A 16,092-nucleotide genomic window follows, 5' to 3' on the forward strand; every position below is an offset into this window, starting at 1 on the left:
TGTAACATATTTTATAAGCAGAAAAATTGGAAATAACCTAAACATTCATCACTGGTATCCTGGTTAAGTAAATTAATTTATATGTATAAAATGAAATACTACATATCCATTAAAAATGATGGGGATACTTTTAATATAATGTTATGCAAATATTACCGTAAGATATTATTGACTTGAAAAAGCGAAGTTTAGAGCATTGTGTATAATATGTTACCATTTGTGTAAAAGGAGGGAAATAAAATGTATTTGTATTTACTTGTATATGCATAAAACACCTCTACAATACACCTGCTCAATGGCATGATATCATCCCCAAAGGGGTAAAAATTACTTCTTCAGTGGGGGGGATTCTTAATCTTTTTATGTATAAAGCACAGTCATACATATAGTGAGTCATACATACACAAAAACAGATATATGATGGATCTATATATTAACATTTAAGAGGGGGAGGAATAATCAGAAAAAAAATGTCTTCAAAGACTCCTTAGAGGAGTGATGATGAAAAAAGAAAAAAAAAGGGTTGAGAACACTACTCTAGAAAGAGGTAAAGGAATGCGTCCAAATAGTTGCCTGAGAGAGTAGAAATGGGTTGTTGGGAAAAGGAAGCAATGAGAACGAGAATGTTCAAGGTATACTCTTTCATTTCTTCTTCTATTACAACCATGGGAAGATAATATTCATCAAAATTTAAATGAAAAAATAAAATTTAAAAAGGTTAACCATTTTATTTAATCATATGGTATTACTGAATAGGAGCTCTTTCAGCATATGTCACAGTACATTTAAAATCTCACCCTTTTAAAAGTCTAGTCTGGGCAAGGAATGAATAATTTCACTCAGTTACCTTGACTGTTTAAAAGAGAAGCAACATTTTACGCAAAACTTTCAGTCAATTGTTATAATGTATTCAAGGGAAACCGTTTTTGAAAGTCACCTTAGTGTGGGTACCTGCTTCATCCTGAACGGAGAGAGAACACGTCCCTCTCTCAAGGGTGAGAAGAACCCCTGGAATCCTCCCAGTATGGTTCCTTCCTTCACACCCTGCAATAGACGAAGCAGCTCTGAGAAGTGGAAGCAATGTGAATAATAAAAGTCCTTAGCAAAACACAGATTTGCAAAAAACAAAAAAACAAAAAGAAAAAGAAAAGAAAAATGAACATGTACCAACAGCACAACCTACACCACAGAAGAATGCAGTCATGGCAAACATTTGGCAATCTTCCTGTAGCTCACCCATATGGAAAACTGGTCAAATAAATATATCTGTACTGTAATCTCTGCTTCCTAACATTGAAAATCCACAGTAGGGTTGTAGCTCTTTGACTGCTGAGGTTACCAGGGGATGAGCAGCACTGGACTTGACCCTGGGATGTGAATGGCAGCATATAACACTGGGAGCTGGACCACATCCTAGTGAGGAAATAAGCTTTGCCCAGTGTTGCAAGCAATAGCCAGTGACGCAAGCCATGTAGTGCCATGTTTGCCACTAAGACTGATAGGAAAACCTGAAAAGATAAAGAAGAGACTTCAAAGGAGTGAACAGTTATGGCTTAGTCTAACACAGGCCTTGCAAAATAGTGGCTGTTTTGTCATTAGAGTTCCTATTTCCCTCCAATGATCCCAAATGATATTGATGAAGCTGACTTAATTTCTCAGAGACTACATGGATACAAAACACTTTGAAAATACTTTTAGAAGCCTGCTTAGAACATCCATCATATCCCAGATTTACTCCCAGGTCACATCATGTGCATCTCTGATCGTAACTGCCTTTTAGAAGAGACTGTGAATACATGTGGTGCAGCCTAAACCATAAGTTCTGTTCAACAATGCAGAAAAGCTAATGCTAGAAAGCACCATGGGGATACATAGCCACTCCCTGCCAACTTCTGATGTGGTCCATTGCCTTGAAATATAGAGCTCTCTTGTGGGTTTCTCTATGGGCATTCCGCTAGGAGTTGTTAGAAAGAGAATGATGGTTTATTCTCACTAACCTATTGTCTTAGTCAGCTCGCGCTGCCATACAAAATACCACAGACTGTGTGCCTTAAACAGAAATTTATTTCCTAACAGTTCTGGAGGCTGGGAAGTGTGAGAGCAGGGTGCCGGCACGGACAGATTCTGTTGAGAGCCTTCTTTCTGGCTTTCCATGGCCACCTTCGCACTGTGTGCTCACATGTCCTTGACTTTTCTCAGTGCATGCACAGAGAGGGAGGGAGGGAAAAAGGGAGGGAGGGGAGGAAAGAGGGAGGGAGGGAGATCTTCCTCTTATAAGTTTACTGAAAATCCTATTGAATTAGGACCTCCCCCCTTATGACTTAATTGAAACTTAATTACCTCCTAAAAGTCCTGTCTCCAAATTCTGTCATGCTAGAAGTGAAGATTTAAATCTATGACTGGGGGAAGGGGGGATGTCACAATTTAGTCCATAGCACCTATAAACATAGATAAGAAATATTTAAATATCAGCAAGGAAATTTTAGGTTGAATATCAGGGAGGTTAAGAATCAAATAAGAAGAACTTGAGAAATGGAGTTCGTCTATGCACAAAAGAACAAAATAGCGTCCTTATCTGATACTGCATGCCCTCTAATGGTAAAGATGCATCTTGGCACTATGGCAATGACTTTTTCTTTAAATTGAGATAAAATTTGAGGTGGCCAGTTAGCTCAGTTGGCTAGAGCGTGCTGATAACACCAATGTTGCCAGTTTGATCCCCGCATGGGCCACTGTGAGCTGTGTCCTCCTTAAAAAAAAAAGAGAGAGAGAGATAAAATTCACATACATAAAATTCACCATTTTAGCCATTTCGATGTATATAATTCAGGTACTTCCTGTACATTCACAATGCTGTGCAACCATCACCATTATCTAACTCCAGGACATTTTTATCATTTGAAAAAGAAACCCTGTACCTGTTAGGTAGTCACTCCCCATTCCCCCATCCCCAGCCCCTGGCATCAAGTTCATGAAAGAACATGATGAAGGTGTGTTTATTCTGTCCACTAAAAAACAAAAACAAAAATGTACTCATTACAAATCTACGGGTGCCACTAACTCAGAGAGTTTAACATAGAGAACTGACCCTCCGTCTTAATGGGAAGGACAACTTCATAATGGAAAGGACAACGTCATAGGGACATAGAGTCAGAGATCACAGTTTTTCCCAGTGTTACAAGCAGCGGTCACTGTAACACTGGCTGCTGCCTGCAATATTGGGCAAAGCTGATCACACAGGATCTCAGTTTCCAGTATATCTCCAAATATGTTATGCCAGCTAAAAAGAAGTTATAGATACCATGTCCTCACACACACCCCTCAACAAAGAAACAGATTTTATGTTGAAATGCACTTAGGAAATTCTCAGTTAAACTGCTAACAGATCTCTTTGCTGAGTAGAGAGGATGGGGCACCAGCAGGGAGGTTTTGCTTTTTGTTTTAATTATCACTGCAGACTACCAATTGCAAACTGGTGGTTTTTCACAGCACATGGACCAAAAGCACAGATGGATTTTATTTTTCAAAGAAGCTAAACCAATAATATAATATCTGTAAATTTTTCACAAAATGTATAGATTTCTATCTTCACTTTAAAATACTGGGTTAAGGGACAACTCCAGGTCCTTATAGCCACTGGCAACAGTTGGGTAGAGACGAGAGACATTTGCTGTTTTCCAGAAGGATCATGCATATCCAGATTCACTACAGCCCCATCTAGTCTATTTCCCTTGTGTGTCACTTACTTGTCCCAGAGAGCACTCGAATTTGCTTCTCCTATTATAGAAGATCCTCTGTAGAGAGATTGCACTGGCACATTCTTTTAACCAGACTTCAAGCACAAAGCCATCTAAATGGCAGACAAACTTGAAGCATCGTTCAAATTTTTAACACAAGTTTGAATTTTCCATACTTAAAAGGTGCTATTCTTATGGATCTGGCATCTTGAAAGTACAGGATTTTTGACTGGGGGACCAATGGCTAAACCTGCCCTCATTACATTTTTGCTGAGAATATCACTTTTCAGAAATGTTTCAGAAAAAAATAAAATTTAGATAACATGGACAGCTTATTGTGGTTTCTACCACTCAGAATATCCCACAACAATTTACATAACGACCCTTGTACACAGAGCTCTTCCTTAGACCATAACTTTACTCCTAGTCTTTTTTCTCTCAGTATATCTCCTTACAGTATAGATAAAACAATATTATAATTCAAAAACAGCATTCAGAAACAATCAAGTTAAACCATCACTTCTGGAACATTCAGCTTAACTTTCATTATACTTCTTACTGGTAGAGGTAATTTCTATCTTTCTTTTTTTTTTTAAATTAAAGTTTATTGGGGTGACAATTGTTAGTAAAGTTACATTGGTTTCAGGTGTACAATTCTGTAATACATCACCTATATATTTGTTTACCACCCAGAATCACTTCCCCTTCCATCACCATATATGTGATCCATTTTACCCTCATCTACCACCTCCCTGCCCCCCTAAAAGACCTAAACATAAGATCTGAAACAATACATTGCATAGAAGAAAACAGAGGTACTAAAGTTATGGATCTTGGGTTCAAAGAGGATTTTATGAATTTGACTTCAAAAGCAAGGGAAATAAAAGCTAAAATAAATGAATGGGGCTATTTCAAACTAAAAAGTTTCTGCACAGAAAAAGAAACCATCGACAAAATAAAGAGGCAACCAACTGAATGGGAGAAGATATTTGCAAACAACGCCTCCGATAAGAGGTAATTTCTAATTGGCTAAAGGTACTTCTTTCTTCCTCTACCAGGTATGGAAACCACACCTGGATTTTGATGGCCAACAGTGATGATGGCGCTCAGAGCTAAGAGTGAAGCCTGGGTACCAGTGTATCAACTCTCCTCCCCTTGACCATGAATCCCAAAGCACTTCAGAAAGGCTGGTCATTGGTCTCCAATGAAGTACGATTCGCACGCACAGTCCCGGGCGGGGACCTGGGCTGTTGGGCTTTCAGCACCGAGCTCCTCCACTTCCCTAAGCAAAATAAACCCAAACCACCAACATGAGGAGAAACTATCCAACATCACTCTTTTATTTAAAATATACCCCTAGCTACAAAACTTGTAGTCTTAACAAGGTTTGTGACAGTAAGGCAAAAAGTAGAGTCTCACCAGTTTGATTGTTCATATTTATAATACTGATCAGAGTTGATTATTTATGCATTCATCATAGAGTACTTACCATCTGCCAAGCACTGTTCTAAGTGTTTTACAAATACTAACTCAGGTAATCCTCATGAAGAACATGCGAGGAAGGGAACATTATTAAATTCATTTTACAGACGAAGAAACTAAGACACAGAAAAGTTAAACAACTTTTCCAAAGTCGCAAAGCTGGTAAGGTAGAACCAGGATGTAAACCCAAGTGGTCTGTGCTCTTAGCCATTATGCTAAGTTGGCTCTCATTCGCTAATAACAAAATAGTGACATAATTTGTATAATGCAAATGACTGCACCTACCATCTTTCCTTAAAATTTGCTTGTATCCCTATGTTGCTGATTGTAGTTCCTGCTATAACCCATCTAACCTAAACTAAATAACCTCTTCTTAAGTACCTAAAGCTAATCTGTCACTATTATCCATCAGTTCTATTTCCTACATTATCTCTCTGTCTGTCCTCTCTTCTCTATTGTTTCTGCTATGGCCTTGTCAGCTCTAACTGACAAGGGCCCCGTAACAACTTCTTCCATCGTTTTCTGCCACTTCTTTCACATCCTTTATCCATTCTTTCTTTAATCGTTCTAAAATAAAACTTAATCATGCTACTTTGGCTGATAAACACCTCTCATGATTTCCCATCCTTGATACCAGTGACCTTCAAGGTGTTTCTCCACGAACTACCAATGTATTAGGATCTTTATAAAATTAGGTTTTGTGGCTGCCAGCCTAGTCCTATTGAATCAGAATTTCCAGAGATGGGGCCCAGGTACCTTATTTTTAATAAACTCTTCAGGAAATTTTTATATGCACTACAGTTAGAGAATCATAGATGTACTGAATAAACTCCAACTTCCATTTCAGGGAAAAAAGGTTTCCCAGGGTTTGGTCCCTGCATATTCTTCAGTCTCTTCTGTTGTCTCTCGTTCTGCTCTCCAGAAATACTCAGCTCTGCCACAACCATGTCTGCCACCAGAATTGCTTTTGTACATGTGGCTGCTGTCTGCTCTGCCTGGTGAGCTCTGGCCATCTTCTGAGGTGAACCTCCTGTGTGGCCTATTCCACAAGGCTTTCCTTGAATCCACCATCCTAAGCAAATTAATCATTTCATCCTTTCTCCCTTCACCTCACGATACCTTCCAGATGGCACTATAGCTATTTGTTTATCTGTCTGACTCTCCTGCTGCACTGCGAAACTCCATGGGGGGTTAAACCTGTTTTTTTCAGATTTTATCTCCACTTCTACCTCAGAGCCTGGGCCACAGAGATACTGACCAATCTCTGCTGAATGAATGCTCCCGAGTTTACAAAGCTCCATGAAACAGATACCTCCACACCAGGACAAAGCAGCCGGAGTGGGTAACTTTAGAGGTGACATTTGTGTCAAGAAATGGAGTATCACCGCAGACCACATTCGGGTCGTCCTTTCCCTGCCTAAAGCCAGGAAGGCCTCTAAAACTTTCCCCACTGCCACATACAGGGTCAGTCAAGGTGAAACTTCTTGGCAAAGCTGTGGTTATCACAGTTTCTTTTTCCGGGCAGTAAAAAAATTTAGACAGAAATCGAAATAATATTTGAAATGTAAGCCTGTGCAGTTAGCATAGAAAGCCTGCTCTTCCAAAAAACATGTTGAGCCACTGAAGGCAGGACGGCTGGAAGTTGCATTAATTAGGTTGCTTTTGTAAACCCATCACGGAAACCAATTTGAACTCATTAGGAGAAAAGGGAAATCTTTTTTGTAATGATACCAGAGTATTTTACAGAACTCAGGCTTAAGAATGAAGCTGGAGACGTGGGACACTTGGAACCAAGGACTTGAACACTGTTGGGAATCTCTCCACTCTTCTGCTTTACTCCATCTCTCTTGCTACACATGATGGAAGCATGGTTGATATAACTCCTTAGTTTCAGATATCATAGTTATAGACTTTAAAAGTTCCCAACTGAACTCTCAGGATAGCTGCTCAGTGCCCAAGTCCACCCTGACCACCCATTGTGACCAGGGGCACCAGCAGAGCCACACTGGAATATGGCGCCCTGGCTACAGCTATGTGAAAGGGAGAGACAAGTGGAGTGGACAATCTGTTAGGTGTCCACCCTAGAGAAAAGCTTCATTGATATTGGAAGCCAAGGGCATAGTTTAAATTATGGATAACTCAGGTTAGAGATGGGGAATGGGGACAACTGAACAAGAAGACCCAGGCCAGGACTGAGCCACAGACACAGCCAAAACCTCCCCCGGTGAGGGCCTTTATAACAGCACAGTGAGGAACTGACTGTTAAGCCCAAGGTGATCTGTATATTACTTACCATTTGCTGCTATGCCTGCTAACGTTAAATATGAACATGCTAAATAAGAAGTTTTACGGTTTTTAGTTTTAGTTTTTACTAATCCTTGTGTCATCTTTTTAAAGGCCTAAGTAAAGAAACCTTTCAAAAGAGAGCAAACAGATGCAGAAAACAGTAAGAGGTTTAGTATCAGACAGGCCTGGCTTCCCAGAGTGCCTGTATCATGCGTGGGCTCAATGACTATGGAGAAAGTTCTGACTGTCTGAACCTTAGATACTCTATATTATTTTTTTTTAATCATAACACCCTATTCGTGTGTTTTATGTTCTTTAGTTTAAGCTGCAATTACTCAATTAGCAAATATTTTTGATCCCCCACTATGTGCCAGACACAGTTCTAGTAACCTTGAATATAGCATTAAGGAAAATAAATATCTCTGCCCTCATGGAGCTTGGATTGTAGAGGAGAAAATAGTTAATAAAAAAAATACATATGCACAATTATAATATGTTTAAAAGGATAAATTCAAAGTGCAGAATGGGCGACTTTATTAGAAAATATTTGTCTGTATACTTAACTGTCCACCCTCTAAGACCAAAAAATATCCTGAGGGCAGACGTGTTTTCTCTCCCTACATATCCAGTACCCAGTGCAATGTGGTAGATGCTAAATTAACTTTGTTGGAGTTGTGAAGGATAAAGAGAATATCATAAAAGCGACTAATCCCAGTGCATTCGTACGCAATCGTATTAGTCTGTTCAGGCTGCTATAACAAAATATCAGAGCTTGAGTGGCTTAAACAACAGAAATTTATTGTCTCATGATTCTGGAGACTCTAAGTCCAAGATCAGCAGGTTTGGTTCCTTCTGGGGCCTCTCTTCTTGGCTTGCAGATGGCTACCTTCCTGCTGTCTCCGCACATAATCATCCATCCCTCTGACTAGTTCTCTCCTGATGTGTCCAAATTGCCTCTCCTTATGAGGATACCAGTCATATTGGATTAGGGCTCATCCTAAAGACCTCATTTTAACTTAGTCAACTCTTTATAAATGATATTTCTAATTACAGTCATATTTGGAGGTCCTGGAATTTAGAACTTTAGTGTACGAATTGGGGGAGGGTGGCACTGTGGACACAATTCAGCTCATAATGCCAGGAATGCAAACCTTTTAAAGCTTTAGGTGTATTATTTTATTTGGCCTTCATAGTAACTTTTAACATAGCAGGGAGACTTATACCACCATTATCTCCAGTACACAAATAAGAAGACAGCAGGTAACAGTAGGCAAACCCCAGCATCACAATATCTCTACAAGATGCCACTTCTTCTGATCTCAGTGAGGTTCAGTTTGGGCAAGAAAAAGTAGAACAACCATCAGTGAGACAACCATCCTGAACGATGTAGAATAGTAACCTGTACTTTGAACAATTAAATCGGTGTAAAGAATGGAAAAAAGGTGATTAAGTGCCTTGAAATATAGCCATCTGAAGTTTGGCTATTTTTCAGTGAGACTGTTCAAATCCAACCAAAGGCATCCCCGACAGGTTTTATCCAGAAAACTCTAAGTTAAAATTGTGCTTGACATGACCATGGACATTGTTCTTAAGATGTAGGCAGACCTGATAACAACACATTCTTTTTATAAAGTCCTGCTCCAGCTTTTTCCAAGTACAAATTGGGTTCAGCCTTCTCACAGCCACCTACTTGACTGGCCCAGAAAATACAATTCTGATTACTTCATAGCAGTAATCCAAGAGGTGTCTTGTTAGAGCAATCACAAAACCATCTGAAATCAAAGGGGAAGTCCTGTCAAATGAACTACTAAAGTGGTTGTACTTTGCAAGACTTTCATAGCACAGTTTGTTGTAAAACTGAAGAACAGTAACCTTGAAATGTGAATCCAATGGCTATAGGCCTAGAGTGAGGGTCAGCTAAGGCAACTGGCCTTTGGTTCCAGAAATGCTGTTATGCTTGTGGGTAGAAAGACAGTCTATTGACTGCCTAATTATGAAATAATGATGACTGCCAACACCTATCTTTAATGAAATGCAATCTTTCACTGTAGTCTATGTCTCATTTCTTAGGTAGAAGGTTTATGGCCAATTGCATACAGCTTACCATCAATAGGAATGTCCTGTCTACACTCTCTCTCTCCTATTTCCTTGTGCCACACCAAGCTAACTATAATGCACTGAAAAAGAGATGGATTGACCTCCATTTCAAATGTTGGACTGAGCACAAACATTTGCCCCCAGTCTTTCTCCAGACTCTATTGAAATAAAAATTTAGGAGCACAACATGAATAAACTTAGGGCAGCTGGTTGGCTCAGGTGGTTAGAGCTCAATGCTCATAACACACATGTCACTGGTTCAATTCCCACATGGGCCAGTGAGCTGTGCCCTCCACAACTAGAGCGAAAAATAGCGGCTTGACTTGGAGCTGAGCTGCTGTAATGCAGGGACTCTGTTCTCGTTCTCCGCACAGGAATGTAGGATACAGTGAGGCAGAAAAGGAACACCAATGGAGCCATAGAAAGGGGGTTCTTACCACTATATTCTCAATGGCAGCTGGTTGAGACACAAGAAGCAAACATCCGCCAGTACCCCAACAAGGGGTCTTCTTGCACCAGTCTCGCTGGTGGCCAGATGAGATACAAGAAGTAGGATCTACATGATCTGCACCGCAATCTGGGCTTGCTAACCACAATCCGCACTTGCGGCAGTTATATACAAAACAATAGTGGCTAATGGCCAACTGCTTACAGCTGATGGCCATGTAATAACCGAGCCAGCACCTTTCCATGTGAGGCCAACAGTGTGGAAACTGCTCTCGGGGACTCTGTCCCTACAAGTGCGCCCTCCACAACTAGACTGAAAAAACAACAACAACAAAAAACAACAAAAAAAACCCGACTCCACCATGTTTCCCTGAAAAGAAGACCAGGTCTTGTATTAATTTTTGCTGCATGAGGGTTTATTTTCAGGGGATGTCTTATTTGTTTCATGTACAACAATCTACATTTATTCAAATACAGTTATGTCATCTTCTTCTGGAACATCGTCATAATGTACTAAATGCGTCCGTCTGGCTGATATCTTAACTGGGGCTTATTTTTGGGGTAGGTCTTATTTTCGGAGAAACATGGTAGATTGAAAACAACGATTTGACTTGTAGCTGATGGGTCCTGGAAAAACACACTGTTCCCCAATATTCCCCAATAAAAATTTTTTAAAAATGAATAAACTTATAATAGCAAGAACAAGAATGGGATAGTGATTATGAGTGAATTTCAGCAAATATATGAAAGAAAATGGAACAACGTGTATGGCTTATCACACTCCTGGGATACATGTCAGATACATTCTCACTTAGGTCTGTAGGGCACGTGTGCATGGATGGTCTTTGCACATGTACACAGTGGTCATTATGGAAGTGGGGAGCTGGGAGAAATTTATGGGGATGGGAGATTAAAGAGGAGTGAATGTATTCTGTGACACATTGAGCAGCAGTATTAGGTTGGTGCAAAAGTAATTGCGGTGTTTGCAATTATTTTTAACCTTTTAAACCACAATTACCTTTACACCAACTTAATAGAAAAGTGAAAGAAAATTATTGAGACTTAGTGAGAAAAATAGAAACACAATGAGAAAGCACAATATCATTTGTGTAAATTAAAGACTAAAACACAACAGTGCATATTATAAAAAAATTACGTGTATATTTTAAGTTCTTATCAATACATTACTGGGGGTACCGCTAGGAAAGAGACAAATGGAAAGGAATGAGAGTAGGGATTAGGGAAGAAGAGAAACAAATATAATAGAGGACACACATTTAAATCACTAATTTAATTTGGTTCCTGGAGTCCTATTGAAAAATACATTGAATGGAGTGGACTGGATGCAAAAGGGGAGAAGCCATATTTCAGAATGCACTAGAAGGGAATGGATCAGTGCACTATAACATCAAGATGATCCGTCATATTTATACCAAGAAATTACTTGAAGATGCACTTTAACTTTTCATTATAAACAAGTTTAAATAATTTTATATTTTCATCATTGTACATATATCACTTAGATTAAAAAATAAGAAAAAGAAGGGTTGTGATGCATTGAAAAAAAATCAACTTGCTTTTTTCTGGAAAAAAAAAAAAAAAGAAGAAGAAGAAAAGAAAACCACAAATAGGAAGAGGATGCCTGAAGGAAATGGAGGTTGACTTTAACATGCAGATTGCCTACAATGTTATTTATTCAAAAACCTGACTTTCTCTTCTGGATGTATTAAGAAAAACACTCAGAAAACAGAAGGAGAACCTCTGAAGAGCAGCTGCCACAGGGCAACCATTCAAGACACTGGTCTGGGGTTTCACAAACCCCATGAAGACTTGGGTTTCTTAGGATCTGAGGGTTAGTAGATCTACTAACAAAAGTCAAGCCCATCAGCAATATGAACCTTCTACTATGTGAAAGGAAAACACTGATGAACCGAACCAAGCATTAAATTAGAGAAAAATCTAGAACTCCAGTGGAAAAACAACATTATTGATTCCCCATGTTTGCCACTGACATACCAGCAGCAGGTCTCATGATGTTACACAGGAAGTCCAGCTCAGTCAGAGGGTTTGCTTTGTTGTATGACAGTTGCAGCCAGATCTTCCTGTCTAGATGAAGATACCCTCCAAATCCCAGGAAAACAAAACAAAGGGTAAAAAGCCCAGCAGCTGCAAATAATTTCTGTCCAGTCATCAGGACAGCTTTCTGCTTTAATTGCAATTACTATATAAATGGTCAGAACTAAATAGGGAAATAACACAAAAACATTAACTTGGGCAATACAGAGATGGTGGTAGTCTACGTACGCAGCAAGCTGATTAAGGAAAATAATGACCTTTAAGAACAGAAACAGTACAGCTGTTTCATTGATCAAAGACAAAATCCTTAAAGTGCCTTTTCTTTCTTCTCTGATATCACTGGGCACTATCTCAAAGTGGCATTCAACTGTCATTTAAAAAGGTTTCTAATGAAACTTTATTCCATGTTTCTAAAGCAAAATAAAGACTATTTATAACAAGAGACCTATGCACTCAGTTTAGAACACAAAAATAGAAAATTAAGGCCAAATAAAATTTTACTTTTAAATAAAATTTTAGGAAAAGGAAATAAATAAAAGGAAATGGTGTCTTCCTTTTCTTTTCTTTCTTTCTTTTTTTTCCCCCTTTGGTTTGAGGTCCTGCTGGAACAAAATTAAATATGGAGGGATTTTGGAATTCAGTTCGGATTTTCCTAGAAATTTGATCCTTTAGATTCAAACCAAATGGGAAACCAGCAGCTTTCCAAAAACACAGGCTCTTCTGTGTTGAAACATGATTCTCTAATTCCAAAGACATATTAACCTAGTGAAACTACTGATTCAGAGAAACACAGAACTTGGCCCACCTCTTGACTGTACTGATAATCCAGGCTGCCTGAATGACTTATTTTCAGGCAGTGGGACCATGACTGTTGATACAGAAGGGGAGACAGCCCTACGGGTGTGGGCCTTTAGCTTATGACCAGAGTGGGGTAACCTCAAGGCCAGGATGGGGAGGCCGTTCACATGAAGTGCAGAGTCATCACAATATTTATACAGTTATCACAATTAATTGTAATCAGATCTGCAACAACATTGAAAGACGTTTAATCACCAGGAAAGTCACAACTCAAGTTAAGCAGGGGATGTCTAGGCAAACAATCTGTGAGAACAGCTCTTACAATACCATCTAAGTGGCAGGCTCTGGGGAATGGCTTTGGCTGTCATGCCTTTTGAAGCTATTTTATGCTTCTGATGCTAGGGTTGTTGAAGATGCAGTTATTTTAATTCAGAGACAATCTGATGAGGACTAAAAGCAAATCAGTACACTTTTGACGATTTTTATTACCCAATAATGTGTGGAACAGATATGCTCATCTTATCCCTAAATCTTACTACACCCACTAGAGATTGAGGATAGAGTGGAGCTCAGGAATTGGTGGTAGTGAAAAATAAGTGAGGCTGGGTTTGTGTGGGGGAGAGATAGGGAGGGGACAGAGAAATAGAGCAAATAATAAGGCACTGCTCTCCACGTAAGGGCAGAGAAACATTTCCTTCTCTCAATGCAGCTTACGTTATAGATGGGAGTGGCAGAGAAGAAACAAATCGCTAAATAAAGTAATATCAAATAGTGTCAGTGCTATGAAAAAAAATTAAACATATGACATGATGGAAGAAACCTTCAGGTAGTAGTAATTTGCCAAACAGAGCAAGAAGGCAGTGGCGCATGATGAGGGAGGGAGAGAGTGGTACCGATGAGGCAGGCAGAGGGAAAAGTCTTAGCTCAGCATGTCTCACCTTGGGCATTACTGACATTTGGGGCCATCTAATTCTGTGTTTCAGGGGCCTGTTTTGTTCTATAGGATGTTTAGCCTTGTTCCTGGCCTCTCCCCAATAGGTACCAGTTAGCAGTCCCTAGTTGTTACAACCAAAAATGTCTCCAGATATCGCCATTGTCCCTGGGAACATTCGAGAATCTCCAGCTGAGAACTGCTAGCTCATGTCAGGACATAGAAGTAACAGGCAAAATATTTAATAACTCTTGCGGCATGAGAACCAGGTGATCAGGGTGGGCTCTGCCTCTATATAACCCATAAAGCTATACCAGTGCATCCTGGATAAATATCGGCCCTGCTATATAGCTCACAGTAAGGAGTTTAGATTTTATTACAATTGTGATAGAAAGCTATAGTAGTGTTTTAATAAAGAGAGTGACATGGTATCTTTTATATTTTCAAAAAGACCACCTTAGCTGCTAAGCAGAAAATAGATTTTGGGACAGGGCAGCATAAGAGAAAGCAGGGAGACTGGTGGGAGGCTACTGAGAAATCTGTGTGCACGATGATGGTGGCTTGGACTAGAGCCACAGCAGTGGAGCTAAATCACAGTGATCACAATACATTCTAGGAGTGGGGGCCAACTGAAGAATCAAGGTTTATAACTAAGTTTTGGCTTAAAAATGGAGTAAATGGTGGTCATTTACTAATATGGGAAGACTAGGGGAAGAACAGATTTTAGAGGGGAAAATCAAGAATTCTGTTTCAGGTATGTTAAGTTTCCGATACCTTTGAAACGTCCAGGTGAAGTCCCACAGGTTACCAGTACCAGCTGGGTACTTCAGTCTTGAGGTTTCTATGAATTCTATGAATTTCTATGAATTCACCAGCATATACAATATAGAAACAACTACTATCCAGAAATTTATGTTTATATAGGTAATCAACACAGAAGAGGGCAACAGCCACCAACCATTGAAACCAGAGTATCTGCTCATTTATTGAGGAATAACACATATTTCATGGCTTGACTCCCATAACCTCTGATTTCCTCCTTACATTTGACAAAGGTAAGCCTCATTTAATTTCAATTAACATATAGACCGACCTATGTACTTTATTTTCCACTGAAAAATCTTGAACAAAAACCACCATGCACTTTTCAAGGTTTTCGTATAATGCAAAATTGAATGCAAACCTATTAGGCAATGGATGGGGCAGAGGCAGGGAGAAAAACCAATAGAACATGTTTGGGTCACAATATGATTCCTTATTCTTAGTTTCAGAGAGCCCAGGAACCCACAATTAAATACCATCTATTCTTTCAATATTCAACACATTTTATCATTGTATGTTTCACTTAGTATTATTAAATTGCTGATGATACTATTGGTTTTGGAACACAGGTATCATTCCATTAGATTCAAACTTGGTTCTCATTGATGTCAGCATATACTACCGTTAATAATAAAACTTTATATTTAAATAACACATTGTAGTTTTCAAAGCACTTCCTATGCTGATAAATTTTATTTTTACCACAATTCTGTGACATAGGGAAGGCAGATATTTGTATGCCTATTTTAAAAGAAGGAAACTGTTTTTCAACTAGATTAAATGATTTGCCCGTGGTCTTACAGTTGGTAAATGTTAGGAAAAGAATTAGAACACAAATGTTTTGACAACTAATCCAGTACTGAAAGAGTAGAAAGTACTGTGCCAGTCCATTCCACAATGTAATTCAACTACATGACACCAAAAGTAAATTCTTTTTTGACTTTTTCCTAAAAAGGATCTGAGCTGGTTCTCAAACCAGGCATATTTTCCTATGTTCCTTCTCTGTAATCAAATTTTTCCATGCTTGATAAAATTCATATGGCTCCCTTCTGTGTGAAACATGCTATCTTTCTTTTTGCTTTCTTGGCTTGTCTCTGTCCTAACTAACATCTTCCTGAGACTTCTTTGCTGGCATTCTAACTTTTCCCTAATTACTTCAATCCTATTATGACTAAAATAGTGAAACAGATTATAAAACTTGAATTATATTCTTCTCCTTTTCCTTGCTTTTGTGGGTTTACTCTAACTTTGTTCTCCATTATGAATAGTCTTCCTTTTCTAACCTAAAATTTTCATTCTGCACAGAGAAATTATTTTTTTACTGATTTCAAAACTAATGTATGATACGGTGGAAAATGACATACATGTAAAAGTACAAAGAATATAAATTATCTACATTCCCACTAATCAAAGATA

The 16,092-nt window shown here is 38.9% G+C and overlaps 1 long non-coding RNA gene across 2 annotated transcripts in view; it reads right to left on the reverse strand.

Moving 5' to 3' along the window:
* Positions 1–1,072: 1,072 nt before the first annotated feature.
* Positions 1,073–16,092, reverse strand: part of LOC141570676 (uncharacterized) — a 202,951-nt gene continuing 187,931 nt past the window's right edge. Inside the window, exons 6-7 of one of the 2 annotated variants that reach the window (XR_016020709.1) lie at positions 2,341–2,749; positions 1,073–1,508 (exon numbers count right to left, since the gene is read on the reverse strand). This is a non-coding gene — a long non-coding RNA (uncharacterized LOC141570676). Of the gene's footprint in view, positions 2,750–16,092 lie in introns of both variants that reach the window. The other variant, XR_016020708.1, reaches the window with a different exon arrangement.

The sequence above is a fragment of the Rhinolophus sinicus genome, chromosome 3 (genome assembly GCF_057876585.1).
Source record: "Rhinolophus sinicus isolate RSI-liver-muscle chromosome 3, RSI-T2T, whole genome shotgun sequence".
Taxonomy (NCBI): Eukaryota; Metazoa; Chordata; class Mammalia; order Chiroptera; family Rhinolophidae; genus Rhinolophus; species Rhinolophus sinicus.